General features: G+C 39.6%; 1 long non-coding RNA gene across 1 annotated transcript; it reads left to right on the forward strand.

The window, feature by feature from the left end:
• The first annotated feature begins 4,664 nt into the window (after positions 1-4,664).
• Positions 4,665-14,231, forward strand: LOC144238320 (uncharacterized). Its single transcript, XR_013337074.1, has 4 exons — positions 4,665-5,023; positions 8,279-8,378; positions 13,760-13,849; positions 14,090-14,231. It is a non-coding gene; the product is annotated as an uncharacterized LOC144238320 (long non-coding RNA).
• The last annotated feature ends 1,012 nt before the right edge of the window (positions 14,232-15,243 follow it).

Below are 15,243 nucleotides of genomic sequence, written 5' to 3' on the forward strand. Positions count from 1 at the left end.
GAGGTCCCCCCCGCCTGCCAGCGCGGCCCTCTGAGCATGCCCAGCCTCGCTCCCCCCCGCGCCCGGCTTCTGTGTGGCTGGTTTTTAATCATCGTTTAGGAGGGCTCGCCCGAGTGGACATCCTCCCCGTCCCTGGCGGCTGGCTGCTGCTGCTTACCCTGCTGAAAGAGGAAAGGGAAGGGGGGGAGGAGAAAGGCCTAGCAATAGCTCTCCTATTTTAGCTACTCAGTGGTGAGGCGAAGAGAACTGATATTTACTAGAATGCTTGTTGTGGGACACACACTCTTTGCTGCGAAGCTGAGGTGCATAAAGCCCATTTAGAACTCGAAGTAACCCTAAAGGCTTAGGTGTTCCTGCTGGTTGACCACGAAATTATAAAGATCACTGGAGTTGATTGAGTTGATTCAGTCACACGTGGGGCTTCGCCAGGATTGAGAACCTGCGAAGCTCCAGACCTGTATTCATTTCATTCCATCAAGATATTTTTGGGGCGCCTGGGTGGCTTAGTCGGTTAAGCGTCCGACTGTCGCTTAGGTCATGATCTCGCGGCTCGTGGGTTCGAGCCCCGCGACAGTGACAGGCAGGTCTGGTGACAGGCAGGGTCTATCTCCAGCACCTGTACATTGTTCGGCCCCCATAGTAGTTGCTCAATTAACATTTAAGGACTAAGGATGGATGTCATTGCAGTTAGCACTTAAGGTGATGAATAATTCCTCATAATTTCTCATTTAAAACATTATCTAATTTTAATTATTGAAAAATCCTGTGTTCTTCATTTTTCAGATGAGAAAACCAAAGCTCAGAAAAATTTAATAGTTAGCCAATAACACACAACCAGTAAACTGGCAGATTCAAGATTTGAATCCAGGACTATCTTACTCCAAAGCCCATGTTTTAACTACTAAGGACTTTCTGGTATTACCTGCTCTTAAGATAGAAGCAAGACAAATGAAGTGTGAGGGGAAGGGCATTGGACACTGCAATCTAAAAGGGTAGCTCTACCAGCAAGCAGGCCCTTTTGATCCCATTTAATCCCTACAATTACCCCACCCTGAACCTACTAGAGCACTACTGGTAAGTCTTGCTAATAATGTGGACTAGGAAAAGAATGCAAAAAGGAGAAAACACCAAAAGGTGGTGGATGTCATTTTTCAATAGGTTAATGAATATTAAGGTGTTCCTCAAAGGCAAGACCCTTTGCTAGGTCCCATAGAGGATAATAAAATTAACATGTGAATAATAGTTTACAGAGCACATTCACTAACTACCTTATTTTTCATATTTATTCTGTGAAATAGGCATTATTATTATCCTGCAATTCTAGATCCAGGTCTGAGGGTCATAGAGGTTAAGTTGCATGGCCAAGATTTCACGGCTGATTCATATCTGGGTCTGTCTTCCCAAGCAAGCACGAGTCTTCTGGCTCCACCCCTTGGATACTTTCCAGGTTCCTGTTCTCTCCTAGATAATGGAGGCTGACATGTACGTAGATAGATATAACATAATGTAAAACAGGTAAGTGCTCTAAGAGTTATAAAGTGCAGAGAGAACATCTAACTGAGGAATCAGGAAGGTTTTTGTTTCACGATTCCTGTTAAATTCGAGGTACTCAAATTCACCTGCAACTGAATTCTAGAGCAACAAACCAAATTAAGAGAAACCTGCAGCCTGGACATATTGAAGAGAGATACTGAAACATGTTCCCAGTCATTATAATAACCTGCAAGTCAATACAAGATTCTCACGGCCAGAAACCATGCCTAATTGACTTTATGTTGCGTATGTGACCTAGCACAGTGCTTTGTTCACAGTGGGTGCTGGGTATATGCTTGTTGAATTTTATTGAAAACCATTTCAACCTAAATAAACATGATGAGGGAGAGAAGGAAACAAAGGCAGTTGCTCTGACTTGTCCTTTGATTCCCTGGTGATGAATTTCGTAGCAATGGCATTATGATGACCCCAGTTGGGGAGGAGTGTGTTTCAGAAGGGGGCGGGGGGAGCCTACACAAAGAGCAGCTTTTACTTTCAGGGAGGCTGTAAAACTTGGGGTCATCGTGGGAGACTATTATTAACAGAGCAACACCCTGAGTACAAAGAAGAAGGATTCATTTTCAGGGAGACAGACACTCTGATAGGGTGTTCTTTGTGACACCTGCAGAAGCATCTCTTTCAAAAATTGGAAACCTCTGCAGAATACCACTGTCAAAAAGAAGTGCTCTCCATTGCCTTCCTAAGACACCAGACTTCACTAAAAAACGAAAACAAGACCCAATAATTCTTTGGGCCAACATGTCCAACTGCACAGCTATTTCTCTATTTTTTATCTCCAGGAATAGGCTCTTTATCCATTAGGCAACAGTTATACTATCCTATGTATATAACTCTTCTATTTCCTTTCTCCTGGAGAAATCTATGATGTGAGTCAGACTTTCTTCTTTGTGGCTATCCTCCGTTTCTCTGGCTTTGGACAGATGTCATAAATGTATTCCTTCATTCATTAGCTAATATTGATTGAGCACCTGAGTGCTGAGGCTGCCATGTTGAACAAGACAGCTGAGGAAGCAAATTTTTAATGAGAAAACGTGGGGATCCGAGGGCAAGCAGCCCAGCTGTCCTTCATTGTCCTGTCTCTCTCCATAGGCTAGAAGCCTTGTTACTTCGCTTATAGAAATCTTCAGTATGTCCCCTCAAAAACAAAGAAACAAAGAAACCACTGAGCACTACAAAGTTATTTTTTAATTGAATGCATGTTTACTTATACTATCATCCACTTTCAAATGGTTACACTAATAGAGGATAACTCTCACTGAGCTGTATCAGGCCCACTTTTACATTGTGTAATCTTTACCACAATCCAGATATCTTCATTTGGCAAATGGAGAAACCAAGGTAGAGAGGATTTAAGTAAATGGTGAAGATCTTGTGTTATTTTGAAACTCAAGGAACTAGAATAAGTACACTTTGTGGTTTTTTAAATATAATCTATTGTCAGATTGGCTTACATACAACATCCAGTGCTCGTCCCAGCAAAATGCCCTCTTCCATACCCACCGTCTATTTTCCTTTCTCCCACACCCCCCATCAACCCTCAGTTTGTTCTCTGTATTTAAGAGTCTCTTATGGTTTGCCTCCCTCTCTCTCTGTTTGCAACTATTTCCCCCCATCCCTTCCCCCATGGTCTTCTGTTAAGTTTCTCAAGACCCACATATGAGTGAAAACATATGATATCTGTCTTTCTCTGATTCATTTCACTTAGCATAATACCCTCCAGTTCTTTCCATGTTGCTGCAAATGGCATGATTTCATAGAGTGAGTGAACTTTGAATCAACCAGGTTAAGAATGACCAAAGAGGGACGCCACGGTGGCTCAGTCAGTTGAGCATCTGACTTCATCTCAGGTCATGATCTCACGGTTCGTGAGTTCGAGCCCCGCATCAGGCTCTGTGCTGACAGCCCAGAGCCTGCTTCAGAGTCTGGGTTTCCCTCTCTCTCTGTCTCTCAAAAATAAATAAATGTAAAAAACTAAGAAAAAAAAAAAAAAGGATGACCAAAGAGGGGCACCTGGGTGGCTCAGTCGGTTAAATGTCTGACTTCAGCTCCGGTCATAATCTGATGGTCCATGAGTTTAAGCCCTGCATTGGACTCTGCACTGGCAGTATGGAGTCTGCTTGGGATATTCTCTCTCCAACTCTCTTTCTCTGTCTCCTCCCCCCCACAACCTTTCCCACTTGTTCTCTCTCTCTCTCTCAAAATAAGTAAATAAGCATATAGATAGATAAGAGATATATATGATATATAAGATATATAAACATCTCAATAAGATGTTTGGTTGGCTGAAGTTTAGCAGCATCTGATAGAATAGTATAGAAAAGTCTATGCTGTATATCCAGTATTCTATCATTTCTAGACACAGTTGTGGCTTTTATCTGAATAGCCAACAGAATTTTATAAGGATTACCTCATCAACCTTCACAACAGTTTCTGCAAGGCCTGTGTGGTATGAGGCCAAATGTGTAACTGAGCAACTGAAACACATGACTTCCCCAAATCAGGTCTATGAATCAGTCCAAACTGAAAAGTGAAATCTGGCTCTCATGTTCCCAGGTATGACATTATATTTTCCCAGATCCCAAAGACATTTTTCCTTTATTTATTCCCTACTTAAACCAAGGTCTGGTTTGAGGTCAAACACTGGTTTGGGAGTAAAGACCCTGAGTTCCATTACGGTTCTGCCACACAATTTGGGGAAACATATGACACTTCTCTGCTCTCTGGTTTCCGCTGCTGTAAAACAAAGTGGGATTGGGCCACTTCTTTTTTTTTTTTTTTTGAGAGAGAGATAGAGACAGCATGAGCAGGGGAGGGTCAGAGAGAGAGGGAGACACAGAATCTGAAGCAGGCTCCAGGCTCTGAGCTAGCTGTCAGCACAGAGCCCGACACGGGGCTCGAACCCATGAACCGTGAGACCATGACCTAAGATGAAGTCGGACACCTAACCGACTGAGCCACCCAGGTGCCCCTGGGCCACTTCTGAGATACTTTCAAGGCCAACAGTCTTCAATGGGAGGCTGACATCGATATACTTTATGAGATCATAACTAAAGGCTAACTCACTCAGATGCCTAGCGTTCAGGATTTAAATCTTTTGAGCAGGCGTTCCTTTTTTATTTCCAGAAAGCTTTATAATGAGACAATTTGGAAAAGCTAGGGGAGGTTACAGAGCAGGAAATGGAATCCTTCCATGAAGGCAAGAACCAAGTCAACACTGGGATGAGTGAAGAGGATGGATGTAGCTGTTTGTTAGTAAACAGGAGTCCTACCACTTAACTCATCAAGATCTAGAGTTTTAGTGTCACCTAGTCAACCAGGAAGATTTGGGGTTTGGTTATCAACTTCTCGATGGAAAAAATGTAAATGTCCATCAGTAGAGGAAAGGACGAACCCAATAATTTATGCTTCACCCATTGAATCAAAAGGAGAGATCTCCAAGACATTATGTGGTCAATGGAAACAGAGAAAGGTACAGAGTAGTATGTTTTGGTGTGGTGTTTAAAAGCAGGGGTGCTTGGGTGGCTCGGTCCGACAATCAGACAGTGCTTCGGACGCTCAGTCCAAAGTGTCCAACTTTGGCTCAGGTCATGACCTCACGGTTTGGGAGTTTGAACCCTGCATTGAGCTCTGGGCTGATAGCTCCAAACCCTGGAGCCCGCTTTGGATTCTGTGTTTCCCCCTCTCTCTGCCCCTCCCCCATTCATGCTCTAGCTCCCTCTCTCTCTCTCAAAAATAAACATTAATAAATTTTTGTAATAAAAAAAAGTGTTACATATTCATGGAATTACCCTGACTATTCCTGGAAGGATGCATAAGAAACTGGATGAGTAACGGAAAGACCTAGTTTTCTCTTTATATGCTTTGGTGGCTTTTGATTCATAAGCATCATTAGTTACTCAAAGTATAAATTAATAGATATTTTTAGCTAACTTTTTCACTTTTTCCTGGCAGTGTGACTTCTGCTCTTACCACCCTGCTGAACTGTTCTCACAAAAGTCCTTGATGAATTCCTTGTTTTGATCTTTCTGCTTTTGTGTCTTTGGCCTCTGTGACATGTGGCACCTGAGTGCCCCTTTGTTCTTAAATCTACCTTCTCTCTCAGGTTCCACAGCCTTCCTGGGAAGACCTGGTCTTTCTCATTTTTCTAATGGCCTCTCTGCTGCCTTTCCCACCTCCTCTGTTTGCTCACCCACCCGGTGGAGGAGCTACTCGAAACTCAGTCCTCGGTCCCCTCCTTCCTCGACACTCCCACTCAAGGCATTGCAGCCGTGTCTTTATGGCTTCAATTCTCATCCTTAAGCAGGGGATTCTCTAATCCATTTCTCAGCTTCTCACTCCTCTCCTGACTTCCTAAACCTGCTGGCCATTTCCACCCAGATACAGCCCTAGGACCTCAAATTCAACAATAAAAAACAAACTCCCCACACTGCCCTCTCACGAGGCTTCTAGCTACAGTCCCCCAAATTCTGCAAACGGCACCATCCCGTGCTTATATGTGTCATCATCCTGGAACTGTACTCTCTCATCCCCTCCACGCAAGCAGTGCAAATATCTCTCGCTTCCATTCACTCATCCCTAGTCCCCCAAATTTCTCATTTCCTCTCTTTCACTCCCATTCAGTTTCTCTCTGTCTCTCTTTACCGTTTTTATGGAAGCATAAATGACACACAATGTTACATTAGTGTCAGGTATACCACATAGTGATTCAATAAGTCGGTCTGTTACCCTGTGCTCACCACAGACGTAGCTACCATATGACACCACTGATCACTATTACAATACCATTGACTAAGATTCCCTATGCTGTACCTTTCATCCCTGTGACTACTTCATTCCATATGCCTCCCACTATCCTTCTCCCATTTTGCCCATCTCCCTCCCTCTGCCCTCTGGCAACCATCAGTTTGTTCTCTAGTTTCTCTTTTTAAACTCACAGATTAATACCATCGTCTTCCTAAACCTGATTTTGATGATTCAACGATATTCACTCTAACAATTTCAGACAGCATGCTCAATGCTGTCCTAGACTTTTCATATACTGCATCATATTTAATTTAATTAGCATGTAAAAAAGCATGTATCATAGGAGTTAATCCCATTTTACAGATGGAAAATAGAGGCTCAGAGAAGTTAAAAGAATTTCTCAAGCTTTCATGGGGGTACAGCTGACACTGAAACTCATGGCTCCTCATCTCAAGTTCAGTAGTCTTTCCAGCCCCACTGATCTGCTTGGTGGCAATGCCTTGCTTACTAGATGAATTTATACCTTTGCCTTGACTTTGAAGATCCTCTGCAAAATGTCCTATTCATATTTCCCCAGTACTCTCCTATTCATATCAAGCCAAATTACTCTCAAGATCTTCAACATATTTAATCCTTTCCGAGTCTTATTGGTTTGGATAATTTTATTAACCTTCCTCCATAATGCCCTCCACCAGACCAATACAAGCCATTGAAATCTCATCTTACAATGCACCTCAAATGCCACCTCTGCCATGAAGCTTTCCCTGACTACTGTCCCCTCTGATCCCTTCCCTGATCTATTTGTGCCCTCTTATGGTATGTTTGGTCTTGAATTATAACTTTCTCTGTGCACCATGAGAGAAGAGACAATCTTATTCTGCTTTATAATCTCCTTCAGTGTCTAATATATAAAAGAGAACACATAGTATTTGTTGAATAGTTGAAAGAACCAGTGAATTAACAGGCAACAAAAAATACACATTAATACACATTATAGGCCATGAAACAGATCAGTATAACTTAACTAGCTGATATGGGAATAAAAGATGGAAAGGTGATCTCCTTAATACTATAGTGGTTCCCAGTGTTCCTGAATACTAGCCTATTATGTTTTATTAGAATTTATACTGAGAAAATGTAATTTTTTCATAAAACAAATTTTTCCTTTTAAGGATTATTTTATTTTTTATTATGAAATTAGCCCCTTCTTGCTTTTTTTCCTTCTGTTAAAATGTCCTTTCTCTTGTGAAATAATGGTGATCATTAGTGACAGTAGAGCTTTTATTATATCCTCATTGGTAAAATAAAAAGTTAATAACCTGTGTTCATTACTCCCCAGTTTATTTATTCATTCATTCATTTAGGAAGCTTGACTGCTTTGTGAAATCCCAAAGACTGGAGGCCACTCCTCTAGTCAACTGAACTAAGTTAGTCCAGATTAGCTTCTTAAACAAAACTGGCTCCAAACAGCATTCAGAAAGACAAAGCCAAAATCAGTTGTTTTTGTGTATCATATTTGCTATGGAAACAGTTATTGTAATTTCAAATATGTTGGTATTTTCAAATATGTTGGTGTTTGAACAAGTCATGGCATAAAGGCTAAGTTGTTGTGGGGGTTTTTTTGGCCACTAAATATGTAAATCAAATCTTCCTTTAAAGCACTAGTTAGGAGATATGATTAAACTTTTGTGGACCTCTTTATAAATAGATTTGGAACTATCGGTAGACACAGGAAATTATCATTCTTTTCATTATGACCTATAGGCAGCTGGAAAAATATACCATACTTCTTTCTGATGTTTGATCTCTTCAGTCAGGATAGTAGGAGAATTTTGAATGTATGATTTTGATTAACAAAAACAAAATATGGTAGCTTCCTTCTCCTACTTTAGTTTTCTGATCTGTTCCCCGTCTTCCTCCTAAGTTTCTAGGTCAGGGAAATGTAACTTCTTGTTTAGTTTCTTATGTTGTTAATTTAAAGGTTCTGAATAAAACTAGAAGAGGAAAATTACAGCTTGACTTGGGAATTAGAAAAGGGAAAAGCTTGTGGCATGCAAAATGGTATTCTTCGTGGAACTTAGGTAAGTCAAAACATTATTTTTTTTGCCCTAAGAAACACTTCACTTTTAGGTGATTCAAAATGAAAGCTGGAATTGGAAAGAAAAGCAACAAATGGCCTAGTGAGTGAAAAATGTGCTGAGATGGTCCTCCACAATTTCAAAATAAAAGAGGTTTCTTTAAAAATAGAAGCAATACTCTCATGCTTTCTCTAACCCACTTAAAATCTGCTTAAACCTAGTTCTTACTGTATTTGAAAGAATTTTTGTATTATATTACATTGGTGGACATAATTCAGAATAATGACCACTTGTAAATAAAATAGAATATTTTATTTGTTTGTAAGCAAAATTGGAAATGCCAGGAATCATCTGGATTTGTGCAAATAGGAACAATTATCTCCTCTAGTAAGTCTTGTATATTTCTGTGAATACCCACATAGAGGGATTGGTTCAAGCAGGTTGGATACTTGTACACTGTTTAAGTTTTTATTTCACTGGAAATAAATATTATTGCTTATCTTCCATGGGCCACTTTAGCTAGTGTGGCTAACCGTTTAGAGCTGGGGTGAAGAGTGGGAAATGGGAGCAGAAATGTGGGGGTGGGTTCAGAAGGAGGCGGTTGTAACAACAGCCTGTTCCCAAATCCTAGCCAACACTTTATTTTAAGTATGTTATTTTCTTTTCATTAAAAAGCAGGAAAATACTGTAAATAAGAAACACTACATCAATACAAAAAAAATAGAAAGCACTCTTCTAATTGCAAGTAAGTGCATTTTTATACCTAAAACACAATTTTTCTCTCATGATAAAAGGAATCCATATTCATTTCTTTAAAAAACAAATACAGGGGTACCTGAGTGGCTCAGTCAGTTAAGCATCTGACTTTGGCTCAGGTCATGATCTTGCAGTTCGTGAGTTTGAGACCTGCATCGGGCTCTGTGCTGACAGCTCAAAGCCTGGATCCTGCTTCAGATTCTGTGTGTCTCTCTCTCTGCCCCTTCCCTGCTTGTGCTCTCTCTGTCTTCTCTCTCTCTCTTTCTCTCTTTCTCAAAGAATAAATAAACATTTAAAAAATGTAATACAAAAATATAAGAAATACCAAAAAACCTGGGGCATTTGAGTGGCTCAGTTAGTTAAGCCTCTGACTCTTGATTTCAGCTCAGATCATGATTTCACAGTCAGGGGATCAAGTCCTACAACGGGCTCTGCACTGGGTATGGAGCCTGCTTCACATTCTCCCTCCCACGTGTGAGCACTCTTTCTCTCAAAAAACAAACAACAACAACAACAACAACAAAAAAACAGAAAAAAGCAAATGAAAAAATAAACACTTATAATTTCACCACTCAGAGATACGCTTTGTTTATCCTTCCATTCATTTGGTACTGAGACAAGCTCATATGTACATCCCATTTACAACTTGTTTCTTTTACATAATACTATTGTTAATGTACCTTGATATTAATATTATTTTTTTAAGTTTATTCATTTTGAGAGAGAGAGGGAGAAAGAAAGAGAGGGGGAGGGAGGGACAGAGAGAGAAAGGGAGAGACAGAGAATCCCAAGCAGGTTCCAGATTGCCAGGCCAGAGCATGGGGCAGACTTGAACTCATGAACCATGAGACCATGACATGACCCGAACTGAAATCAAGAGTCTAACTGAGCCACCTAGGCACCCTGGTATTAATATTATTGATATCTCTTGATATTAATAAATACTCATCTAAAACATCAACTTAGTGCATAATAGAATTTCATCATGTGGGTGTATTTTTAAAATTTTTAAATTTTTTTCTATGTTTTTTATTTGTTTTGAAAGAGAGAGAGATAGAATGAGCACAAGTGTGGCAGAGAGAGGAGAGAGAGAATCCCAAGTAGGCTCCTCACTGTCAATGCAGAGCCCAATGCAGGACTCAGTCTCAGGAACGTGAGATCATAACTTGAGCTGAAACCACTTGAGCCATCCAGGCGCCCCTATTTTTTAAATTTTAACCACGCCTCCATTAGAGGATATTTTTGGTATTTCTATATTTTTTGTTTATAGGAATACTGCTATAAGGAACGTGCTCAAAAGTATACCTTTGCCTATTTTACTGGTTACTCTTAGATATGGATAAATTCTTAAATGTGAATTGACAAGTCATTTTTGTATGCCTTTTGATATATATGCTACACCATCCTTCAGAAAGATTGTACCAAAGATTTATGACTAGGATTTTCATCTTCTCATCTTGATTTGTGAGAAATAGATATTAAATATATTAACTCTTTCTCTCTCAAATGCAGTCATCTTTCCAAGTAATCATTTCTCCTTTGATGTAATGTTAATTATTGTATTTTTTGGATGTACTTGTTTTTCTGTAGTGAATTCTGTCAATTTTTCATTTCCAGTTTCTGCCTTAGATGTTAAGCTATAAAAAGCTATTCATCTACTGCCACTCCACCTAAAGGATATTTAATGTATACATGAAGTAATAAATAAACTGTCATAGACATTTTGTTGTTTTTAAATAATCTTCACGCCCAATGTGGGTCTCAAACCTGCGACCTTGGGATCAAGGGTTGTATGTTCTACCTAGCGGGCCAGCCAAGCTCCCGGGTCACAGGCATCTTGTCTGCAGAAGTACTGAGCCTCCACTGTTTTGATCTCTAGAACATTTTTGCTCTATGTACTAACACAAGCATTTTAATCAGAATTATACCAACAATGCTGATTGTGAAGATACTGTTTTCAGAGACAGTGTTATTACACTAATTTTGTTCTTTGGTCAACTCTCTCTACTTTGTAGTTAAACTATTCCCAATTTTGTTGCGTTCTTTTTTTTTTTTTCCACTTTCTTTTACTGTTGTAGTGAGATTCTTTTCACTGGAATTAGTTCTCTTCCGTGTAAATTTACAACCAAGTTTTTTTTTTGTAAGAATCTCTTGTTCATATCAAATTCTAATAGCAACCTGCTACTATCAATTTTCTTTTTTTCCTTTTTTTTTTCTTTTTTACAAATAGTTTATTGTCAAATTGGTTTCCATAACTATCAATTTTCTTCTGTGGCCACTATTAACAGGTTCCATTTCTCTAAGTCACATTTTTATACCTATAATTTTGTTAAAAAGATATGATTCTCTAAGGAGCTTTGTATCTATTACAACTTTGGCTGTGTGCAGTCCAGACCATTGTGTGTGTGTGTGTGTGTGTGTGTGTGTGTGTATTATTTCTACTAGTAATTTTCATTATGAATTGAATAAAAGAATGATGGAGTCACAGTGATGTAAATGCAATAACTACCATATGCCACAAGAGAGCAAAGAGCAAGATGCTTTTGCCAGTCCAGGGAGAGTAAGTGACAAGGGGGTTTAAAATAAGTTCAAAATTATTTAATTTTCCCTTCAAAAGATAGAGCCTGAGTCCCCTTCCCTTAAATTTGGGATGGAAAAAAGGGACTCAATTCTAAAGAATAAGAAACAAGCACCAAGGACAATGTCCATTACCCACTCATTGGAGACAAGGTCATAAAAGGCATTGCAGCTTTCTGCTTGGATCTCTTGGTCTGGGGAAACCCTGCTGCCATGTTGTAAGCACACTCAAGCAGCTTCTAAAGGGGTCCACTTGGTGAACAGCGGAGGCTGCCTGCTAGCAGTCACATGAGTGAGCCATCTTAGAAGCTTCTCCGCCAGCCCCTGGCAGGCCGTCAGAAAAAGCGAACAGCCTCATGGGAGGCTAAGCCATAGTGACTCCTAGACCTTACCTAGACTCCTGACCTGGAGAAGCTGCGTGAGATTGTGAGATCATTTGGGGTTAATGTATTATGCACCAATAGTGAGAGGATATGACAGTGCCCTGGGGGGAGAGGTCACTCAAGACTTCCTGGAGATGGTACCTGGGGAGTGATTTGCTCTCCACCAATGACATTATAGCAAATGACCCTTTCAGTATTGTTTCTCCAACCCCCTCGACACACTTTCTACTTTCAGCTTCTCTACCCTCCTATCCTTATCCTTCTTCCCCTCCAGATTGTCTCCCTCCCTCTTCGTTTCTCTTCCCAATCAGATAGACTGGGAAGGGTTGTATAAACCATTCTGGATCTTTGGCAAGAAGAAAACAGCTTTGATGATGACATATTACCCCCTCCAAGAAATATTCATTCCCATGGTTTGTATGATTTATATAAACACAGATTTATATGTGATAGACAGACACTCCATCTCTTTCCTCCCAATCCTAAAATGTTTATTCATTTTGTGCCCATTGTGGATGGGCACCACAGAATTTCAAATGAACTCTTTAGGAAATAGCTATCATGTTTATGTGAGTGTGTGTGTGTGTGTGTGTGTGTGTGTGTGTGTGTATGTGGCAGCTTAGTGGCTCAGTCATTTGAGTGTCTGATTTCAGCTTAGGTCATGATCTCACAGTTCATGAGTTCAAGCCCCACATTGGGCTCTGTGCTGACAACTCAGAGCCTGGAGCCTGCTTCAGATTCTGTATCTCCCTCTTTCTCTGTCCCTCCCCTGCTCATGCTCTGTGTCTCCCTCAAAAATAAATAAACATTAAAACTTTTTAAAAAGATTTTAAAAATAATAAAAACAGCTATAATATAAAAGCAGTGATTCTAGATAATCTAAAATTAGATACTTGGTTTTTATTGATGAATTGAACTTAATGGATCCACAGCCCTATATGTCTTTTTCCAAGAAGATGTGCTGACAGAGACAGGATGAGTTGCTGAAAACACAGAAGTAAAGCCTATTTGTCCCACTTTTCAGAAAGTTTGCATTTTGAGATTTTGGTAAAACTGCTTATAGAATTGTCCATTCTACTTAGAACTCTCTTGGCCTCAGTCATTCACCAAGTGGGCCTCTTCATGGGCTACTTGAGTGTCCTCACAACGTGGCTGCAGGATACACCTGAGGACTCTCTCTCCAAGAGAGAGCAGTAGTTATAAAAGACAGAAGATGTAGTTTGTAGTTTAAGTAATAATCAGATTTTCAATTTGTCTATTTACTCCTGCATTTTAATTGTCTCTTACTTTTTTGGGGAGGTTGGTGAGAGGTGGGGTAGAGATCCATTTCCTTTAGTAACTGGAATCACATTGCATGTATTGTTCTTTGATACGTGTGTTGGAGATGCTCCCAGGCCAGTGGATTCCTTTTATCCACTACATAATATTCTACAGTTAGTGTCACCAGGTTGATGGACTTTTTGGTTGCTTCATTCTGCTGTTATAATTATGCCCACTTTTGTGCACAAATTTGAGTACAGGGGTTGGGATTTGAGACAGAGTCTCAGTTTGAGTCCCTGCCGATCTGAGGCAGTGTTGCCTCTGACTTTTTTAATAGGTTTCTTTGGAAATAATCTTGGGGATCCATCAGCTATAATATGTTTTCTGTCTTGATTTTTTTTCTTCCAGGAAATAGTTTTTCACCAGACACTTCCAAATGAACATCTACCCAGCATATTATAGCATGACTCTACCCAGAACTATCTCTTCTGAGACATGGTAACTAATCACAGTAAATGTTTGAACTCATGCTTAGTCTATAAATTGCCTTCCAGGCTAATATGCATCCCCAAACAGAATTCCAACATGATAAACGAGTGTCACCACCTTAAATTTAAATCTAATGAAGATTAGAAGCAGCATTCAATTTAGAAAAATCATTTCTACTCAGTGTTGCCCCAGCTGATGAAATGCTAAAATAACTATTGTAATTCAAAGGACTGTGTTGTGTTGCTTTAGACATTCCGAAGAGACGACAGAAAGTGCTGAGTAGAAGAATGAAGAGGACGGTCCTCCCTGGAGGAAAGACGGGCCAACTGACCTCAGAAGCCTCATTGAATCTTTGAGTTCTGTGACACTTCCATGGTTATGTACACTTTCATGGAGCTTTAAAAAAATTATTTTTCCATCATCCTTTTATATATATATTTATTATATTATATATATTTATATATATTTTATATATATATATATCATTGTAGTTTAGAACAACATTATGCAGTTTTCACTACAAGGTGTTTTTTTTAACTGATTCACTAGGATCCCAGATTCTTTTTCTTAGAAAAAACTCTCTAAAAGGCAACAAATTACCACACTTTTTCCAAAGTGAGTGTCTTAGCTCTTCCTAGGTTCCAAATCTAGAACTAAAACTACGCTATGTTACAAATACTTGACAAGAGTATGATTGGTTTCTGACCAAAGGTCTTCCTGAAACACAATTGCATCCTTTCCCCAAACGTCTTAAAATAAAAGGTGAGAACGTAATTTGTGAAGCAAGAAAATCCGTTTCTACATAAAACGTGTGGTTTGTTTTACTTGGTGTGTGTTTTCAGAATCTGTTAAAAAAAACCAACAAACCCTAATTCCTTGACACAAAGCTGTATGACGAATAAAGGGTTCCAGCCAAGTTATAAACCTCAGCAAAGGGAGGTTTAAGTGGCAAGAGCTGGGCACGACAGTGCCCTCACTACAGCACAGCTCTGTGCGAACAAAGAGGCATTCATGAGTCTTGTCAGCCACTTAATGCTCCAGTCTGTCACCAGCTAACCATAAGGTTCCCAGAGCTGCCAGTGAAGTTTATCTGGAAAACTCCAATATGATTCTGGCCCATATGTTTCATTAGGTAATAATGTGCATTTACAGTTCAACAACATTAAGACACTTCAAGCTCAGTGTATCACACAGCACATTTGATTTTTGTTTGCTTGTTTTCTTTAGCTACGTCTGGACTAGAAAAATCAAACAACCATTAAAAAACCACTGTTTACTGTTTGAATTTGATGTAATTCACTTTAAGTTAGAAAAAAATAAAATAAAATCACAGTAATCGCAATGGAGCTGTGTGTAGGCCAGCTCTTCCTTTGTGGGTTGCAAGCTTATTTTATGGCCTAATT

This window comes from Crocuta crocuta, unplaced genomic scaffold (genome assembly GCF_008692635.1).
Source record: "Crocuta crocuta isolate KB4526 unplaced genomic scaffold, BGI_CrCroc_1.0 scaffold318, whole genome shotgun sequence".
NCBI classification, from domain to species: domain Eukaryota; kingdom Metazoa; phylum Chordata; class Mammalia; order Carnivora; family Hyaenidae; genus Crocuta; species Crocuta crocuta.